Genomic DNA, 22,063 nt, shown 5'->3' on the forward strand with positions numbered 1-22,063 from the left:
ACTGTAGAGTTACCGCGCACATCTTACGTTCTGCGTCCGGGCGACACTCCATTGACCTGATAATGCAAATCGTGTGACGTCAGAGGCGTACTTCCTTTGTGGGTTATAGCGGACGCAAGCTAGCCGCTGAAGAGAAGTGTAGGCCATAAACGAGAGCGGGCGGTAGGCGTCTGTCTTTGTGAGCGACGTGGCGTTGTCAGGTCACTGGGCTCGAACGGACTACAACACGTGGACGGCATTTAAACACTGCAAGAGACATTCGTCTACATTTAGAGCGTGTGTCCTTATTACTCTGTGTCCGTTGAGAGGCTAAGTGCTTCGCAGAAGGTACTTTTTATGCTACCATATGATAAGGTTTCTTTCCATTCACGGATGGGGCGTAGAAGGAATTACCGCTAGTAGGCTTCTGTGTTAGTTGTTATTTTCTTAATTTTGTCTGCAGGGTCTGTACGGGATAATTACGTTGGAGGGGGGGGGGCGGGGAGAAGAAAGTGGGGGAGCCAAGCCGAAGGAAATTCGTTGTTTCCGCCCTGAAAAACAGCTGTTGAGCTTTTCTAAGCAGATACGCATGAGAGGTATCATATAATGCCAACAAGAATAACTCCGAAAGTATGATACGAGCTGAATAGTTTTGTGGGACAAAAGTTGCATGGGACAACGGCCGTAACATGTTGGTTTTTTGTTGCTAGGTGGGGTCGCTTCAGAGATATGATGGTCAACTGTGTTTGTTTTTTATTTGATATTATAGTTTGATACTTATTTTCTGATAGCAGCTATTGAGACGAATCCAGTGATGTGTAACAGTAAGGTCTTTGAAGGTCACCGAACGTTACAAAGGTGACATGAACGTCCATTTACAGAAGGTGTTCAAAGTGATGTCCATTGGTATCAATGTAGTGCTGCAATCTTCTTACCATGGATTGACTGGTATTCCTTATCACATCGGCACTTATCGAAACATAAGCTCTGATTATTCTCTCACGTATATCTTCATGTGTAGTTGGAACGTCTTTTACGAATCCCCACAAGAAAAGTTCCAGAGGCGCCAAGTCTGTCGAACGAGCCGGCCACGACACATCTCCTCCGCGTTCAAGCCAACAATTTGGGAATTGTCTCGGCAACTCATTTCTGGCCATCAGCGAAAAATGTGCCGATCGTGTTGATACCACATTCTGTTCCTTGTTCCTATAGGTATTTCTTCCAATAACAGACCTAATGTTTCTTGCAGGAATGCGGTGTACTTCCTACCATTAAGATTTCCTTCAATGAAATAGAAGACTATAATTCTGTCCTCCAGAATCCCACACCACACATTCACCGACCACGGTTTTTGGTGAGCAACTTGCCGCAGCCAACATGGATTTTCAGTTGCCCAATAATGCATATTATGCAGATTAATATTTCCATAGTTTCTGTATGTAGCCTCGTCAGTAAATAAAATCAAAATAATAAATGTGTCATCCCTCTGAATCTGAAGTTGAGCCCATTGGCAGAATTCAATACTACGCATACAATCCGTACCAATTAATTCTTGGTGGGGACTGATTTGGTAAGGACGATATTTATGGCGATGCAGAACACGAACAACCTTACTCTGGCTCACGCCAGATTCCCCTGCGATTTGACGCGAACTAACGTATTTGTTTATATGTTCAGATGTGCTAACAAAACTAACGGGGTTCCATTTAAAAAAACGTAGGTTTGTGTTAAAAAACATACTTCCGTGCATTTTTTTATGGTTTGTATTAACCAATTACACTAGCCCCTTTCCTCACGTTCGGTCTGTGGAATCGATTCGTCAGTATTTGATGTGGTTTACGAAATATATCCAGCGGTAATGTTAGGTGACTCACCCTGTATAGATATATATATATACGTGTGCGTGTATCGTATTTTATGCCAAAGTTTCCACGAAATGAGGAAACAAGAAATCAATGGATATTTGCAATGTAGAGACATACAGGAAAAAAATGCATTTGCAGTACTAACAAATATGGATATGATCTGGAACAGGTAGGAGAATCAGTATTAGAGTAGAATTTAAAAGAGCTAGGGAAGGCTTGCCTTCAAATAAGCCAGATAATAATAGACAGGATAATATTAGACAGGAATTTTCTTAAATGACTGGGGAAAGTGACTACCAAAAGACTGTTCAATTTGGTATGTAGAATCTATGACACAGGTGACAAATGATCGGACTTTCGGAACAATAACGTCCGTCCAGTTCGGAAGACAGCAAGAGTACATTCAATCAGCTTAATAGCTGACGCATCCAAGTTGCTAACAAGATTTATTTACAAAAGAATGGAAAAAATGAGAATCTATTAGATGACGATGAGTTGTCAGTGTAAGTAAGATCGAAATTAATCAGGGCACGTTCAAATGATTTGTCGACTTGGAATAAGATTTTGACAATGTTAAATGGTGCAGGATGTTCGAATATCTGAGAAAAATTGGAGTAAACTATAGAGAACGACGAGTAACATACAAGTTATATGACTGGCGTTCAATCAGTAATGCAGCACATTATTTTTCTCGGTCAGTTTCGGTTGAAAAAATGACGGAATTTGTTGCAGGACATGGTGAAATATTCCCGTTTCAGCCGCTCTAGTTCCATTAACTTCTGATAGATGGCGGCGCTATCTGTAGCCTTCAAAATGGCGTCTGTAACTGTGTTGCCTTCCATGCAGAGAGCTGTCAGTGAGTTTCTTTTGGCGGAGAGCCAGAGCATTGCATATATTCATAGGCACTTGCAGAATGTCTATGGAGACCTCGCAGTGAACAAAATCACGGTGAGTCGTTGGGCGAGACGTCTGTCACCATTGCAACAAGTTCCCGCAAACCGGTTCAGTCTCCTGAATGCTGACTATCCACCCCCTCCCTCCCTCCCCCCGCTCTAGTGCTGTCACTCCTGCAACGTTGGAACATGTGGGCACTCTCATTTTACGGTGATCGGCGGATCACAATAAAATAAAACTTCCTGGCAGATTAAAACTGTGCGCCGGAACGAGACTCAAACTCGGGACCTTTGCCTCTCGCAAGTGCTCTACCGTAGAGCACTTTCCCGCGAGAGGCAAAGGTCCGGAGTTCGAATCTCGGTCCGGCACACCATTTTAATCTGCCCGGAAGATTCATATCAGCGCACACTCCGCTGCAGAGTGAAAATCTCATTCTGGCACAATCAAATACTCGTTCACCAGTTGTGGTATTCAATGGTGTGTGCCACTGGGCTCGTCGCTGCCTAACAGAAACCATAAAGAACCACCTGCCATCTGTTTGGTCCAATGAAGGATGCACTTCACAAGACGTAATGCGTAGATGATGAGGAGGTTATTGATGAAGCAACACGTTGGCTCCAACGTCGACCAGTAGAATGGTACCATTCGGGTATAAAAAAAAAAATGGTTCAAATGGCTCTGAGCACTATGGGACTTAACAGCTTTGGTCATCAGTCCCCTAGAACTTAGAACTACTTAAACCTAACTAACCTAAGGACATCACACACATCCATGCCCGAGGCAGGATTCGAACCTGCGACCGTAGCAGTCACACGGTTCCGGACTGCGCGCCTAGAACCGCGAGACCACCGCGGCCGGCCATTCGGGTATAAAGGCCGTCCCAGTAAAGTGGCGTAAGAGCGTCGCATTGAACGGCGATTACGTTGAAAAATACGGTTTTGTAGCCAAAATAGTGAGGAATAATTTAGTTTATTCGAATCCTAAATAAAAGAGAAATGCTTTCAGAAAAAATGTCTTACATTGTTTATTGACTGCTTCTCATATAAGAACCAGGAGTGGACAATAAAATAGGAAAACCAAGAACGAAGTGCTTGTATTGAAAGGGATGTAAGATACGCCTCTTTTACCCAGTCTATACATCGAAGAAGCATCGACAGGAATAGAAAAAAACGCTCAAGAGTAGTATTAGAATTTGGAGTGAAAAAATACCACTGCTGAAATTCGCTGATAACGTTACTATCCTCAGCAAAAGTGAAGAAGGGTTACAGGAGCTGTTGAATGTAGTAAACAGACTAATGAGTACAGATTATACACTGAGAGTACACAAAAAAATGGTTCAAATGGCTCTGAGCACTATGGGACTTAACATCTGAGGTCATCAGTCCCCTAGAATTTAGGACTACTTAAACCTAACTAACCTAAGGACATCACACACATCCATGCCCGAGGCAGGATTAGAACCTGCGACCGTAGCGGTCGCGCGGTTCCAGACTGAAGAGCCTAGAACCGCTCGGCCACACTGGTCGGCTGAGAGTAATCAGAAAAAAGACGAACGTAATGAGAAGTTGCAGAAATGACTGAAGTGAGTAGCTTCACATCAAAATTGGTGATCACGAGGTAGACGAAGTTAAGGAATTCTGATATCTCTGAAGCAATGTAACGAAGCAAGGAGGGCATTAAAAGCATACCAGCACAAACAGAACGTTCCTAGCCAAAACAAGTGGACTAGTATGAAACATGGGTCTTAATCTGAACAAGAAATTTTTGGGAATGTACGTTGGGAGCGTTGCATGGTAGTAAATGATTGAGTGTGGAAAAGCCATAAAAATGCTGAATATTAAATGGAGGAATAATTCAGGAAATGAGGAAAATCTCCGCAGAATCGGCGAAGAAATGAGCATTTGGATAATCCTGACATGAATAGGGGCAGGATGATAGGACGTGTATGAAGACATTATGGTACTAGCGGGAGCTGTTGAGGGTAAAAATTGTACAGAAAGTCAGAAACTGGAATACATCCAAAAAATAATTGAGGACGTTGGGCATATTTCAATTTCTACTAAGGATTGAATAAAGGAAAACTTCTTAAAACTGCTAGCGAGGATACCTAGTTGTCTGGCCGTATGGCATGTGACAGACAGGTCCGTAACCCCCACTGTCCAAGGCGGCTCCAGACATAGCTTCGCTGGTCATCGCGGTTCGAAGGTATTCGTCACTGAAGAGAATTATACTCCAGTCAATGAGATTCCATGTCAAAGGCGTGTGTGCAGATGCCTCGGAGAGTGGTGGTATACCAAGCTGACTGTCACCCACCATACGGCCGACAGCCAAGAATGATGGTCTGGGCTGATTTCATAGCAGGACCTTGAAAGAAGTCTACTGGGGCATACTTGTATGTGGTAGCCGAATATGAGAAGAATATTAACGTAAACTAAACTGGTATTATAAACGATGTATGCCTCTGATAGGCTTTATAAAGCGGATCGCTGACTGTGCGTGACCGCAGAGCCAAAGATACTGCTTCTGGTCTGAGACTGTGGTGTTGGAGCAAGAGAGCGCTTGGCGCACAGTTGTAGATAGCTGTCTGTGAGGGAAAGACGATGGAGTAGGCAGTTATACAGGGTGAAAAGTATTTAAACCGACAAACTCTGGGAGGTTGTAGGGCACATCAAAACAAATATTTTCCCTAATGTCATTTTTCCTATGAGAATTATTTAAACCTGTAGAGGCCGTATAACGTACTATGTAACGCACCACAACGGACGAGCTGCACAGCGGGTTTATCAACAACAATATCCTAATCGCCGTATCCCGCATCATACGACCTTTGCTGCTGTGTACCAACGTCTGCGTGAGACCGGGTCATTTAGCAGATTACCTGGACAGGGATGGCGTCGCACGGTAAGAAGGCTGCAATTTGAGGAAGCTGTCTTGCAGCACTACAATCAGCATTCGTGGAATAGCACGTAACATGGGGACGAATCAGACGAATGTACGAACAGTCCTTCTAGAGCAATTGTTACGTCTATTTCACATACAGCGTGTCCGCAACCTGGAACCAGTTGATTATCCACCCAGAGCACAGTTTTCGCAGTGGTACCTGGAACAGTGTGAAATGCATCCTACATTTCCATCCTCTGTGTTGTTTACCGATGAAGCAACGTTCGGGCGTGATGGAGTCTTCAACATGCACAATTCGCATGTTTGGACTGAGGATAACCCACGTGCCACAGTTACTAGCGCTCATCAAGTGCGGTTCTTCGTTCATCTGTGTTGTTGGGGACTGTTTAACTGGGCCGTATCTGCTACCTAGGCCATTAAATGGCGGGCACTATTACAATTTTCTCGCCAGAGCATTGCCAGAATTGCTGGAAGACGTCCCGCTGCCTACAAGACAACGCATGTGGTTCCAACATGACGGAGCGCCGGCACATTTCAGTCGTCATTTGCGCCGATTCCTGGACCGACGGTTCCCAGAGACGTGGACTGGCAGAGGTGGTCCTGTACCATGGCCTGCTCGATCCCCAGATATGTCCCCTCTGGACTTTTTTGTGTGGAGAGAGATGCGCAACCTTGTTTACGCAACTCCTGTTGCATCAGAAGAGGATCTGGTTGCCCGGATAGTAACAGCAGCAGGAACAATTCAGGATACTCCTGGGGTTTTTTTCCGTGTCAGGCAGAAAATGATCCGACGGTGTAACCTTTGTTTACATTTTTTAAATAATTTGCCACCAGAGAAATCTTACTCCTCATAGGAAAAAATGACATTAGGGGAAAATATTTGTTTTGATGTCCTCTACAACCTCCCAGAGTTTGTCGGTTTAAATACTTTTCACCCTGTAGATTAATGTAGGTATCTCAGTATTGTTGAACATGATAGCAGAAGTTTTCATGTAAGCAAGGTAAGGTAAGATGTTAAATAATTATGATTTTTGTTTTGCCAGCGGGTTAGTATAGATGAGTTGGCTGATAATTTGTATTTGTTGAGTAAGCCCTTAATGTACGTAAACTGATTTGATGAAATGGCTAGTGAAATATTTCACTTTTGTAATGTTTCTGTGATTTGTTAACAGAGCTATATGTAATTTGATGATTTGCATTTATGCTGGATTAGTGAGGTTAGATAATACTTGCTGTAAAAATCTCATTGATTGTGGGTCAATTATTAAATGTGATATACTTTGTTTTGACCAATGTAACTGGTACGATATTTCTGTTTTGAACTGCAATTTCCTTAACCTTTAATATAAAGGGAGTGGAAGGACTTGACCCATACAGTGACCATTTCATTTCTACATATTTATTTGCATCATAGGTAAATCATTAACAGAATTACAATCATAAATCAGATAATAATTTCTTTGAGAAACGCCACTCAGCAAATTTTACACACTGCTTGTTATAAAACCACAAATGAATTAATCTCTTTGAAAATATTTAAAAACCGGCCACTCAGGCAAATTTTAGAAACTGCTTGTTATATGAAACCACAAGCAAATTAATCTCTTTGTAAACATTTTTTAAAAAAATCTCCACTCGGGCCAAGTAAATCATTTAAAATAAACTTTACATGAAATAACCAGGCAATGAATTATTATTTCCACATAGATTGGAAAGCACCCCACCCCCCTTCCCCACCCATTCCGGGCGAGATATTACCAAACAATCTTACAAGGTTATAGACAGTTTGATCAGTAATAACCCAATTATTTCCCCATCAAAATTTACGCCACTAAGGCTGAGTTGCACCGCAATTTTGAAAAAACGGTTTGAATTACGACACATTCTTCTAGAAATCTCTCAAAATTCTTAAGATAAATATTCAAAACATTTATCCCGGGCAACATTGCAGAGTCACCACATGTTTTATAAAACTGCAGCTTGTACAATAACTGAGGCCCAAGATTGTGAGGCCATGGCTTGGCCACGAACGGTGGAGGCGACTGAGTACTTATCTTCGAATTAAGATGTGGACTCCGTTTGTACTTCCACCCCGTTCAGAACACCGAAGTCGGAACCAAACAGCACACGCGAGCTCAGGCGAAGTGCACCGCCCGTACGCCCGCTAGTAATTCAAAAAGGGAGGGTCTGCACTTCTGTGGCCCACTGCTTCCGATCTCTGAAACATAAATCAGAAGCGACAACAGGGAACCAAAGAAACCTTCCTTCACCTCAATACTCAAACTTATACAGAAAACTACTTAGATAAAATTGACGCCGGCCGCGGTGGTCTCGCGGTTCTAGGCGCTCAGTCCGGAACCGTGCGACTGGTACGGTCGCAGGTTCGAATCCTGCCTCGGGCATGGATGTGTGTGATGTCCTTAGGTTAGTTAGGTTTAAGTAGTTCTAAGTTCTAGGGGACTGATGACCACAGCAGTTGAGTCCCATAGTGCTCAGAGCCATTTGAACCATTTTTAGATAAAATTGACAATAATAAAACTAATTTCATTCCGTTAAGCAGAACCACGTACACTAATGATGCAAACGAAACTGGCTCATTAAAACCCAAGCATCACTTGGAGCACCTTATGTGGGCCTGTAAGGTACCACACGGCAGTCTTTAGATACAGAATATAGACCACTCGGTAAGGCTGAGTACACATATCAGTTTTTTTTTTTTTTACACTTGCCAGCTCAAGTAAGAACAATACTACACTCCTGGAAATGGAAAAAAGAACACATTGACACCGGTTTGACAGACCCACCATACTTGCTCCGGACACTGCGAGAGGGCTGTACAAGCAATGATCACACGCACGGCACAACGGACCCACCAGGAACCACGGTGTTGGCCGTCGAATGGCGCTAGCTGCGCAGCATTTGTGCACCGCCGCCGTCAGTGTCAGCCAGTTTGCCGTGGCATACGGAGCTCCATCGCAGTCTTTAACACTGGTAGCATGCCGCGACAGCGTGGACGTGAACCGTATGTGCAGTTGACGGACTTTGAGCGAGGGCGTATAGTGGGCATGCGGGAGGCCGGGTGGACGTACCGCCGAATTGCTCAACACGTGGGGCGTGAGGTCTCCACAGTACATCGATGTTGTCGCCAGTGGTCGGCGGAAGATGCACGTGCCCGTCGACCTGGGACCGGACCGCAGCGACGCACGGATGCACGCCAAGACCGTAGGATCCTACGCAGTCCCGTAGGGGACCGCACCGCCACTTCCCAGCAAATTAGGGACACTGTTGCTCCTGGGGTATCGGCGAGGACCATTCGCAACCGTCTCCATGAAGCTGGGCTACGGTCCCGCACACCGTTAGGCCGTCTTCCGCTCACGCCCCAACATCGTGCAGCCCGCCTCCAGTGGTGTCGCGACAGGCGTGAATGGAGGGACGAATGGAGACGTGTCGTCTTCAGCGATGAGAGTCGCTTCTGCCTTGGTGCCAATGATGGTCGTATGCGTGTTTGGCGCCGTGCAGGTGAGCGCCACAATCAGGACTGCATACGACCGAGGCACACAGGGCCAACACCCGGCATCATGGTGTGGGGAGCGATCTCCTACACTGGCCGTACACCACTGGTGATCGTCGAGGGGACACTGAATAGTGCACGGTACATCCAAACCGTCATCGAACCCATCGTTCTACCATTCCTAGACCAGCAAGGGAACTTGCTGTTCCAACAGGACAATGCACGTCCGCATGTATCCCGTGCCACCCAACGTGCTCTAGAAGGTGTAAGTCAACTACCCTGGCCAGCAAGATCTCCGGATCTGTCCCCCATTGAGCATGTTTGGGACTGGATGAAGCGTCGTCTCACGCGGTCTGCACGTCCAGCACGAACGCTGGTCCAACTGAGGCGCCAGGTGGAAATGGCATGGCAAGCCGTTCCACAGGACTACATCCAGCATCTCTACGATCGTCTCCATGGGAGAATAGCAGCCTGCATTGCTGCGAAAGGTGGATATACACTGTACTAGTGCCGACATTGTGCATGCTCTGTTGCCTGTGTCTATGTGCCTGTGGTTCTGTGAGTGTGATCATGTGATGTATTTGACCCCAGGAATGTGTCAATAAAGTTTCCCCTTCCTGGGACAATGAATTCACGGTGTTCTTATTTCAATTTCCAGGAGTGTATTTAGGAGCGAAGCACATACTTAATAAGAGGCATGAAATATCACATGACAGTCCTTGCAACCCTTTGCTGCCTCAATCATCCTTATATTTCACTAATCGTTGGTAGGACTTGAATTACTTAATTTGTATGGCGAAGACGCCAGACGTTGCTTAGTCCGATAGTAAAAGCGTGTTCCTTCATGGAAGCGAGCACATGCGAAGCTTGACGAGGTTGCCAAGACGCCACAGCGCTGGCCCGCTGTTGCTGACCCCAGTACGACCAGGCGCTAACTGCCGCCCGTACTCAGGCACACCGTGCTCGCTGACGTCTTTCCAACGTCTCGCTAACACGCGCACTTCCGCGTGCCGTGCCCAACGTTGTTCCCCCCCCCCCCCCCCCCTACCACTCGGTACTGCCCGCTATATCCTCAGACAGCCCAGGCTCCAAAGACAAACTTCTGCCAGAGGGAATCGATACTGCCTGAGCCAAAGATATCCCCAGTGGCAGTCCCGCCACGGCTCAGTAACTTCAGTTGTCAAATGCTTTTGAAAAGCCAAACTTAACTTCCAGTATAATTTCGCAAAGAAAAATCAGTAACTCAGCATCATCAGTACTGCCTCCCTGTCCAGGTCATATGCTTTTCTAAGAAGTTGATTTTTCTCAAATTTTTTCATTTATCAGCCGAAAGAATTTCACGTGCATGTCAACTATTATGGCCAGCATTGGACACTGCTGAACCTGTAGCTAGCATTCATATTTTATTTTATCATCATCATTATCAGTGTTCTGCCAAGAGGCAGGTTTTCACATGCTAGTTCTCCAGGCTGTCCGGTCTTCTGCCATCCTCTGCAGGTCTGCATAATTTCCCCTTCCCTTTATGTAATCTATTATCTTGTATCTCCTTCTCCCTCTCAGCCTTCTCCCACAAAGCATCTGCTAGCAAGCAACCCCTTCTCAATGAATGTCCCAACCAGTTCTTTTACCCTTCTCTTACAACCTTCAGCAGACATCTTCTCTCACCGACCCTTTCCAATACTCTTTCATTACCTACTCTTTCCATCCAGCTTATTCTCTCCATTCTCCTCCACATCCACATCTCAAATACTTCTAACCTTTTTTCATCCTCTCGTCTCAGTTTCCATGTTTCTGCCCCATACAGTGCGACACACCAGACAAAACATTTGCCAAGCCTTTTCCTTAGACCTCCATCTAATTTCCCATATAATAGTCTCCTCTTTCTGTTGAATACCTCCTTCGCTATGGCTATTCGATTTTTCACCTCCTGGTGACATCTCAAGTCTTCAGTTTTTGTACTTCCGAGATACTTAAATTCACTTACTTCGCTAATGGTAGATTGTCCTATTTCAATATTGGATAGTCTGCGTCTTGTACTGATGACCATACTTTTGGCTTTTGCTGTGTTTATTTGCGTCCAATATTCCACACAAGCTCCATTCAGATCTTTCAGCATGTTATTCACTATCCGCTCACTTTCTGCCACTAATGAGAGACCAGAATACATCGCGTTCCACCGTTGCTTCTTCAGAGGTAAGACAATTTATTTGTTATGCGCACAGGGACCAAAGTTATTAGTTTTTAAATGGCCCATAGCGTTCAGTGCCTAAGGGGTATTAGGAGTTGCATTGCCCGATCAACGCGTATAAAGTTTGCTAACAGTAGGTACACCGCTTGCAGGTACAACAGCCGGCTGGTGTGGCCGTGCGGTTGTAGGCGCTACAGTCTGGAACCGAGCGACCGCTACGGTCGCAGGTTCGAATCCTGCCTCGGCAATGGATGTGTGTGATGGCCTTAGGTTAGTTAGGTTTAATTAGTTCTAGGCGACTGGTGACCTCAGAAGTTAAGTCCCATAGCGCTCAGAGCCATTTGAACCATTTGAACCAGCTACAACACGCTACACGATAATTCGAGTTTAGTATCCATTTCACAGTTCACACATTCAATCAAAAATTAATTTAAAGAAAGTCATTTATTTGTTATGTGTTCAGTTTATTCAACATAATCTAAAGAATTATATAATTTATTAAAGAACGTTACACTATCATTCAAAACAAACAAAAGAAATATTTTTTACAAAGACCGTTACAACCTCTTGCGTTGTCGTCCGCAACACCGTTACAGCACAGCGATACGTCAACACATTCTTCCGACTGCTACGTTGCCCTTCGTGGCAAGCCATCGTGGGCTTGCATCTCAGCACGATAATGCCCGCCCGCACACGGCTTAAGTTTCTACTCTTCGTCTTCGTGCTTTCCAAACCCTACCTTGCCCATTAGGGTCGCCAAATCTCTGCCCAGTTGAGAAAGTTTGGAGCATTAGGGGCAGGACCCTCCATTGCAACGGCCGGACAGAATTATGCACGATATTCCTCAGGGTGGTATCCAACAACTCTACCAGTCAATGCTAAGCAGAATAACTGTTTGCGAAAGGGGCAGAGGTGAACCAACGCGTTATTGACTTGTTCAATTAGTAGAGCTCTTTCTCTTGAGTTAATCATCCAGTTTTCTCAACGTGTACTCATTTATTTGTCTGTACATGGACATTACCTGTACTGATTCCCGTGTTGTATATGGTAGATAGCATCAAATGGATGCACACTGACGCGGGTATAGCTCGCGCCGGGCGCAACTTTCCTCGCTCTGCTACACCGCAGTCCTATTACATAAACGATCAAATCACGCCAGCCACACATGTCTATACCGTAATTAGAACAGATTACGCAGTTGTCGCCAAAACTTGACCACTACATTTGACACACTTGGGGGAACTCTAATCCAAATAGTCACTACATAATTTGCAGATATGTGACCTCCTGTGCAAACCTAAGCACTCGCCGACACTCGGAACAGCCGTGTTAAGCCGTGTCGGCTTAGGCATCAGACCAACTTCCGATTGAGGGTGTAAGAATGACGGGAAATGGATTCGCAGCTGCGAATATGAACGACCTTCAGCTGTATATTGGAACGACGACAATGAAAATTTGTGCAGGATGGAGTTTGGAACCCGTACTTGCTTCTTACTTCATAATACCACAGACGCTGCAACTGGGTATTTATTCGCCAATACCAGGCCCTCGACTCTCAGAAAATATGTCCTTCATGGACGGGAATGTAAGTAACATCCGAGCGCAGGTTGCGACACGTAGACGATGACGTATGGAAGTTTGAGTCTGGCTGCGATTCGTGCACTGATGGCCAAAGCGGTGAAGGCGACCGCTCGCATAAAACGGCTTTCAGCCCCCGGTCGGGAACAAATTTTCATTGGTCGTTATTCGAATACGGAGCTGAAGGTGATTCATGTTCGCATCTGCGAGTACATTTGATGTACTTCTTGATGGCTATGGCTGCTCGCGGCCTCTTCCTTTGGACATGCATGCGTATCCGACAGAATATCGCTTTGTACTTCGTAATAACACAGGCGCTGATATTTGGAATCCGTGAAAGAGAGAACCTCCGCCATCGGTGACGCGGAATCTTAATAACGTCGATGCGCCACGCTGACGCCTTCTAAGCGGCTTCTGCCGGCGACAACCTGCAGAGATGTTCACAGTCGGTCCATCGCACTGGTGCCAGAACCAGACTGGGGCCCTCTTCAGATCATTTTCGTTTTTCCAGTGGAAGTCTTTCACCTGTTAGTTGAAGTCCAGTGTCTTTCGCAAACGTCAACGTTAGTTTCAAAAGACAAGTGTTTGTGGGTGGGTACTTTTACTAACAAAGGTTATGTTACGAAATGGCCCACACCAACAGCAAACAGTAGGGGGACAGTCGAAAGCCAACTCATGCCTGGTAGCGAAATGGAAGCGATGAGCTCCGCCTTGGGGGGGACCACAAAAGCCATCCTACAGAAAAACATTTTTTCTTTTTTCGGTCATCAGTCTACTGACTGGTTTGTTGCGGCCCGCCACGAAATACCTTTCCTGCGCTAACCTCTTCATCTCAGAGTAGCACTTGCAACCTACGTCCTCAATTATTTGCTTGACGTATTCCAATCTCTGTCTTCCTCTACAGTTTTTGCCCTCTACATCTCCCTCTACTACCATGGAAGTCATTCCCTCATGTCTTAGCAGATGACCTATCATCCTGTCCCTTCTCCTTATCAGTGTTTTCCACATATTCCTTTCCTCTCCGATTCTGCGTAGAACCTCCTCATTCCTTACCTTATCAGTCCACCTAATTTTCAACATTCGTCTATAGCACCACATCTCAAATGCTTCGATTCTCTTCTGTTCCGGTTTTCCCACAGTCCATGTTTCACTACCATACAATGCTGTACTCCAGACGTACATCCTCAGAAATTTCTTCCTCAAATTAAGGCCGGTGTTTGATATTAGTAGACTTCTCTTGGCCAGAAATGCCTTTTCTGCCATAGCGAGTCTGCTTTTGATGTCCTCCTTGCTCCGTCCGTCATTGGTTATTTTACTGCCTAGGTAGCAGAATTCCTTAACTTCATTGACTTCGTGACCATCAATCCTGATGTTAAGTTTCTCGCTGTTCTCATTTCTACTACTTCTCATTACCTTCGTCTTTCTCCGATTTACTCTCAAACCATACTGTGTACTCATTAGACTGTTCATTCCGTTCAGCAGATCATTTAATTCTTCTTCACTTTCACTCAGGATAGCAATGTCATCAGCGAATCGTATCATTGATATCCTTTCACCTTGTATTTTAATTCCACTCCTGAACCTTTCTTTTGTTTCCATCATTGCTTCCTCGATGTACAGATTGAAGAGTAGGGGCGAAAGGCTACAGCCTTGTCTTACACACTTCTTAATACGAGCACTTCGTTCTTGATCGTCCACTCTTATTATTCCCTCTTGGTTGTTGTACATATTGTATATGACACGTCTCTCCCTATAGCTTACCCCTACTTTTTTCAGAATCTCGAACAGCTTGCACCATTTTATATTGTCGAACGCTTGTTCCAGGTCGACAAATCCTATGAAAGTGTCTTGATTTTTCTTTAGCCTTGCTTCCATTATTAGCCGTAACGTCAGAATTGCCTCTCTCGTCCCTTTACTTTTCCTAAAGCCAAACTGATCGTCACCTAGCGCATTCTCATTTTCTTTTCCATTCTTCTGTATATTATCCTTGTAAGCAGCTTCGATGCATGAGCTGTTAAGCTGATTGTGCGATAATTCTCGCACTTGTCAGCTCTTGCCGTCTTCGGAATTGTGTGGATGATGCTTTTCCGAAAGTCAGATGGTATATCGCCAGACACACATGTTCTACACACCAACGTGAATAGTCGTTTTGTTGCCACTTCCCCCAATGATTTTAGAAATTCTGATAGAATGTTATCTACCCCTTCTGCCTTATTTGACCGTAAGTCCTCCAAAGCTCTTTTAAATTCCGATTCTAATACTGGATCCCCTATCTCTTCTAAATCGACTCCTGTTTCTTCTTATATCACAGCAGACAAATCTTCACCCTCATAGAGGCTTTCAATGTATTCTTTCCACCTATCTGCTCTCTCCTCTGCATTTAACAGTGGAATTCCCGTTGCACTCTTAATGTTACCACCGTTGCTTTTAATGTGACCAATAGTTGTTTTGACTTTCCTGTATGCTGAGTCTGTCCTTCCGACAATCCTATCTTTTTCGATGTCTTTACATTTTTCCTGCTGCCATTTCGTCTTAGCTTCCCTGCACTTCCTATTTATTTCATTCCTCAGCGACTTTTATTTCTGATTCCTGATTTTCCCGGAACATGTTTGTACTTCCTCCTTTCATCAATCAGCTGAAGTATTTCTTCTGTTACCCATGGTTTCTTCGCAGCTACACCGAGCGAGGTGGCGCAGTGGTTAGCACACTGGACTCGCATTCGGGAGGACGACGGTTCAATCCCGTCTCCGGCCATCCTGATTTAGGTTTTCCGTGATTTCCCTAAATCGTTTCACGCAAATGCCAGGATGGTTCCTTTGAAAGGGCACGGCCGATTTCCTTCCCAATCCTTCCATAACCCGAGCTTGCACTCTGTCTCTAATGACCTCGTTGTCGACGGGACGTTAAACACTAACCACCTCCACCTCTTCGCAGCTACCTTCTTTGTACCTATGTTTTCCTTCCCAACTTCTGTGATGGCCCTTTTTAGAGATGTCCATTCCTCTTCAACTGTACTGCCTACTGCGCTATTCCCCATTGCTGTATCTATAGCGTTAGAGAACTTCAAACGTATCTCGTCATTCCTTAGTACTTCCGTATCCCACTTCTTTGCGTATTGATTCTTCCTGACCAATGTCTTGAACTTCAGCCTACTCTTCATCACTACTATATTGTGATCTAAGTCTATATCTGCTCCTGGGTACGCCTTACAATCCAGTATCTGATTTCGGAATCTCTGTCTGACCATGATGTAATCTAATAGAAATCTTCCCGTATCTCCCGGCCTTTTCCAAGTATACCTCCTCCTCTTGTGATTCTTGAACAGGGTATTCGCTATTACTAGCTGAAACTTGTTACAGAACTCAATTAGTCTTTCTCCTCTTTCATTCCTTGTACCAAGCCCATATTCTCCTGTAACCTTTTCTTCTGCTCCTTCCCCTACAACTGCATTCCAGTCGCCCATATTAGATTTTCGTCCCCCTTTACATACTGTATTACCCTTTCAATATCCTCATACACTTTCTCTATCTGTTCATCTTCAGCTTGCGACGTCGGCATGTATACCTGAACTATCGTTGTCGGTGTTGGCCTTCTGTTGATTCTGATTAGAACAACCCGGTCATTGAACTGTTCACAGTAACACACCCTCTGCCCTACCGTCCCATTCGTAACGAATCCTACACCTGTTATACCATTTTCTGCTGCTGTTGATATTATCCGATACTGATCTGACCAGAAATCCTTGTCTTCCTTCCACTTCACTTCACTGACCCCTACTATATCTAGATTGAGCTTTTGCATTTCCCTTTTCAGATTTTCTAGTTTCCCTACCACGTTCAAGCTTCTGACATTCCACGCCCAACTCGTAGAACGTTATCCTTTCGTAGATTATTCAATCTTTTTCTCATGGTAACCTCCCCCTTGGCAGTCCCCTCCCGGAGATCCGAACGGGGGACTATTCCGGCATCTTTTGTCAATGGAGAGATCATCATGACACTTCTTCAATTACAGGCCACATATCCTCTGGATACACGTTACGTGTCTTTAATGCAGTGGTTTCCATTACCTTCTGCATCATCATGTCGTTGATCATTGCTGATTCTTCCGCCTTTAGGGGCAATTTCCCACCCATAGGACAAGAGAGTGCGCTGAACCTCTATCCTCTCTGTTGTGGACTGGCAAGACAGCCAATCCACAATGGACGGGAGACCGAAAGGCACGCGTTTAAGCTTACGCAGGCTGGCGTGAATTCTGGAACAGGTAAAGTAATTATACTATCAAGAAAAGTACGTAGCTGCTGGAATACTTAACTTTAATCCATAATTGGTGAACATCGGTCTGACGGTACATGCATCACAACATTAATAGCAAATGATAATGGTGCCTTGCTAGGTCGTAGCAAATGACGTAGCTGAAGGCTATGCTAACTATTGTCTCGGCAAATGAGAGCGTAATTTGTCAGTGAACCATCTCTAGCAAAGTCGGCTGTACAACTGGGGCGAGTGCAAGGAAGTCTCTCTAGGCCTGCCGTGTGGCGGCGCTCGGTCTGCAATCACTGATAGTGGCGACACGCGGGTCCGACGTATACTAGCGGACCGCGGCCGATTTAAAGGCTACCACCTAGCAAGTGTGGTGTATGGCGGTGACACCACACTCTCCTCCGCCCTCTTTAACAAGGCCGTTGGCAGAATGAGGCTGACGTCTTATGCCGGAAGTCTTCGGCCACCAATGCTGATTATTTATCAAAATTTAGGCACTGGCGGGGATCGAACCCGGGACCGAAGACGTTTCATTATGAATCAAAGACGCTACCCCTAGACCACGTCTTCGAAAAAGTGTTGTAGCATCCTGCAGAAACGTACCACTCCACCAGTCACCGAAGATCCGCCTGCTACTGGTAGGTCGTAAGTAGAGCAAAGACAGGCTACTTAGCGTTGGAAGATGAGCCACACACTCAAGCGAGTAGTCTAAGGAGCTACTCTGCTATGTCTAATTAGTTCCACGAAAGATTGTAACCAAAATTTAAATACCGTTCGCTGTCAATGTAATCACAGTAAAGTAATTCAAAATTTTTCCTTTATCCATCGATGCATGACAAACAATTTACAAACACACTATATCCATAGGCAATTTGGAAACTAAAATGACTACTTGAATAAAGTGTGATTCAAACTTCTATCAATGACAATAAAATTTCACTATGTTCCTGTAGTCATCATACCTGCCATTCTAAATACTTGCAGGTATCATTTCTACCTCTGCCTCTATCGCTCTAACACTTTGACGGCTACCTGTAAGCTATTCTGTTTATACGAAGGGCGTTCATTTTTTTCCGAAAGGAGGTTCACTTCATTCGCCACCCTTCTGAGTACAAAACCCTATTTTCCAATATAATCTCATGCCGCTGTGATGGCATTACGACACCTTCCTGTGAGCGCCTGCCTGCCCGCGTAATATCATACTGCTGGTGCACGTCGGAGCCAACGCCTTGCTGCATCAACAACTCTGTATCATCCACTTTCTGCTTCCCGCAAAGTGGATCCTTCCTTGGGCCAAACAGAAGGAAGTCAGAAGGCGCGAGTTCCGGGCTGTAGTGTACATGAGGAACAAGAGTCCAGTAAAGTTTTGTGAGCTCCTCGCCCAATGACTCACCGTGCTTTTGATAACTGCCACGGCTCCGTAGACATTCTGCAACCGCCTATGAATGTCTGCTATGCCCTGGTTTTCCGAGAAAAGTATTTCAATGACAGCTCTTTGCTTGGGACGCACCACAGTTCCTGACTCCACTCTGAATGCTACGTGTAGTGCCGCCTCCTATCGAAACTTCATAAAATTGTAGCAGCTCAGGTTTCACTACGTCGCACATCAAATTCGACATTCTTTCAACCAAAATTTGCAAAAAAAAAAAAAAAAAAAAAAAATGTGTTGCCATACTAATTGAACGCACTTAGTAGTTTTCCTATGACATTGTTTCCACTCTTTGTCAGGGTGTTCCTTTACTATGAGAGAATAAGAAGCATAAGTTTTCGTTATTCTAAAGCAAACTTCTGAATTTCGTGAATATTATATTCGCCATATTTCGTTTCCATCGCCCAGTCCGCCGTTACGAGCCGTGTATACAAAGGAAGCGTGCTTCCCTAGTTTTGCTCCTTCTCCGGACTCATGCTCTGCTTCTGACAGTCCTGTGTGTACTTTTCGCCGCCACTGGTTATCCTCTTCGCCTGGCATCTCTGACGAACTGTTAACCACCGATGCGGAAGACGCGAAGGCTCCGTCACCCCCACACTCCACTGGAAACGGGGTCGACGGTGCATGGTGGACGTTCCAAGGGTCTTCTAGCGAGTAAAAGGGAAGACTACCATTTAGTCCTGTCTAAAACAAGGTCGTTAGAGTACGGTGCGAAATTATCGTGTCTGTTTATCTGAACACGCTTCTCCAACACTGCTAGAGGAATTTTATGGAGTTTCAGTCGGTAACTCGAGCATAGGTTAGGGCACAGTATAAGCTTTATTTCATTAAATCGGATCACGGATAAAAAGACATCGTATTTGGGGTTGTCATATAAAAACGCCGTATCTGTCTTTCTCTGTATAACACGCTAATCTGCAAAACTACTAGGCGAGTTTTTACGCGGTTGTCGCAGATCACTTGAGCAAAGGTTGCGACACCGTAGAGGCTTTATTTCATCAAAAGTGTATCACGAAATAAAAAGTATTGTCATTTAATATTTATCTAATATCGTCGTCTCTGTTTCTCTGTTTGAACACCCTAATCTCCTAAACCACTAGATGAATTTTCACAGCTCGCATCTCGTGGTCGTGCGGTAGCGTTCTCGCTTCCCACGCCCGGGTTCCCGGGTTCGATTCCCGGCGGGGTCAGGGATTTTCTCTGCCTCGTGCTGGCTGGGTGTTGTGTGCTGTCCTTAGGTTAGTTAGGTTTAAGTAGTTCTAAGTTCTAGGGGACTTATGACCACAGCGGTTGAGTCCCATAGTGCTCAGAGCCATTTGAGCCATTTTTTTTTTTTTTTTGAATTTTCACAGAGTTTTCACTGGTAGCTTGGGCGTAGCTTGGGGTACCGTATAGGTTTTATTTTATTAAAATCGGATTTATTTAATCAAAATCGAATCACGGAAAGAACGATATCGTAACTTCAAATTTTATTTATACTAGTATTATAAACGTGAACTAGCACTGTCTTCTACGTTTAACGAGTAACCCTCTGAAATATGGTATGGAAACTCTGAGGCTGAATTCCGGCCAGCTTTACAAAGGGCGTAGTACAAGATAACCGTGGATTTCAATAGTACTACGCGAATTAGGTGAAATATTTACTCTCTGAAAATCTATGTACTCTCCGACTTCTTATCTTATCATATTTGTGAAAATGCTGGTATTGGTTGATATGTGTTACGTGATACAATTCAAAGTATTGTGCGGTTCGGCCCCCAGTGGATCCCCCCGGGAACGTCTCCCACCACATGAGTGTAACCGTGTTTGCGTGGTAGAGTAATTATGGTGTACGCGTACGTGGAGACACTGTTTGCGCAGCAATCGCCGACGCAGTGTAACTGAGGCGGAATGAGGGGAACCAGCCCGCATTCGCCAAGCAGATGGAAGACCGCCTTAAAAACCATCCACAGACTCGCCCGCACATCGGGCCTCGACACTAATCCAAATGGCTCTGAGCACTATGGGACTTAACATCTGAGGTCATCAGTCCCCTAGAACTTAGAACTACTTAAACCTAACTAACCTAAGGACATCACACACACATCCACGGTGACCGAGCGGTTCTAGGCGCTACAGTCCGGAACCAAGGGACCGCTACCGTTGCAGGTTCGAATCCTGCCTCGGGCATGGATGTGTGTGATGTCCTTAGGTTAGTTAGGTTTAAGTAGTTCTAAGTTCTAGGGGACTATTGACCTCAGAAGTTAAGTCCCATAGTCCTGAGAGCCATTTGAACCATTTTTGAACCATGCCCGAGACAGGATTCGAACCTTCGATCGTAGCGGTCGCGCGGTTCCAGACTGAAGCGCCTAGGACCGCTCGGCCACTGCGGCCGGCCACAGCCATGTCTCCGCAATATTCTTTCTTCCAGGAGTGCTAGTTCTGTAGCATCGCAGGAGAGCTTCCGTGAGGTCTGGAAGGTAGGAGACGAGGTACTGGTGGAAGTAGAACTGTGAGGACGGGGCGTGAGTTGTGCTTGGGTAGCTCAGTGGTAGTGTATTTGTCCGCGAACGGCAAAGGTCCCGATTTGGAGTCTCGGCCTAGCGCACAGTTTTAATCTGCCAGGAAGTTTCATATGCCAACGACCTTGCCGCAGTGGTAACACCGGTTCCCGTCAGATCACCGAAGTTAAGCGCTGTCGGGCTGGGTTAGCACTTGGAAGGGTGACCATCCGGTCTCCCTAACGCTGTTGGCAAGCGGGGTGCACTGAGCCTTTGTGCGGCAAACTGAGGAGCTACTTGATTGAGAAGTAGGGCTCCGGTCTCCGAAACTGACATACGGCCGGGTGAGCCATGTGCTGTCCACATGCCCCTCCATATCTGCATCCAGCGACGCCTATGATCTGAGGACGACACGGCGGCCGGTCGGTTCCATTCGGCACTTATGGCCTGTTCGGGAGGAGTTTACTTTTAGTTTATTAGGAAGTTCCATATATTGATGTATTTCTACTGCAGAAGTGACAATGCTTATGTAAATGCCAATATGTCAGTGGCCACAACCTTTTGAATCAGTGGTACAATGAACCAGCTGTTAATGAAAAAGATGAGAGAAAGAGAACAGTAGAAACAGCAGCAGCTATCATCCGTAAAGATATAAGAATGACTCCTCACAGTATTGCCGATTATCCAGATATCAATGACTTGACAGAGAATGCTGAAGTTATGTTTCCTGACACTTTACACGAATTCTTGAAGGATGTAGTTTTGTGAAAAAAGAAAGTAGTCAACAGTCTCCTTTAAAAAAAATGTACGGCAAAATCCCATGCGATGATGTCAGCTACCAGGCCTCGTTGATTATCTCCCAACCGTAGATGGTCTTCCATTGTACTTGTTTCGTAAAATGGGATCACAATACATTGTTGAAATTGTCTCGAACATGGGTGCCTGCTCTTCATATAGCACTGTGGCTTTATCTGAGGCT

At 45.2% G+C, this 22,063-nt stretch overlaps 1 pseudogene; it reads left to right on the forward strand.

Annotated features, from left to right (window-relative positions):
* The first annotated feature begins 21,220 nt into the window (after positions 1-21,220).
* On the forward strand, positions 21,221-21,338 carry LOC126425380 (5S ribosomal RNA; annotated as a pseudogene).
* The last annotated feature ends 725 nt before the right edge of the window (positions 21,339-22,063 follow it).

The sequence above is a fragment of the Schistocerca serialis genome, chromosome 10 (assembly GCF_023864345.2).
Source record: "Schistocerca serialis cubense isolate TAMUIC-IGC-003099 chromosome 10, iqSchSeri2.2, whole genome shotgun sequence".
Lineage (NCBI taxonomy): Eukaryota > Metazoa > Arthropoda > Insecta > Orthoptera > Acrididae > Schistocerca > Schistocerca serialis.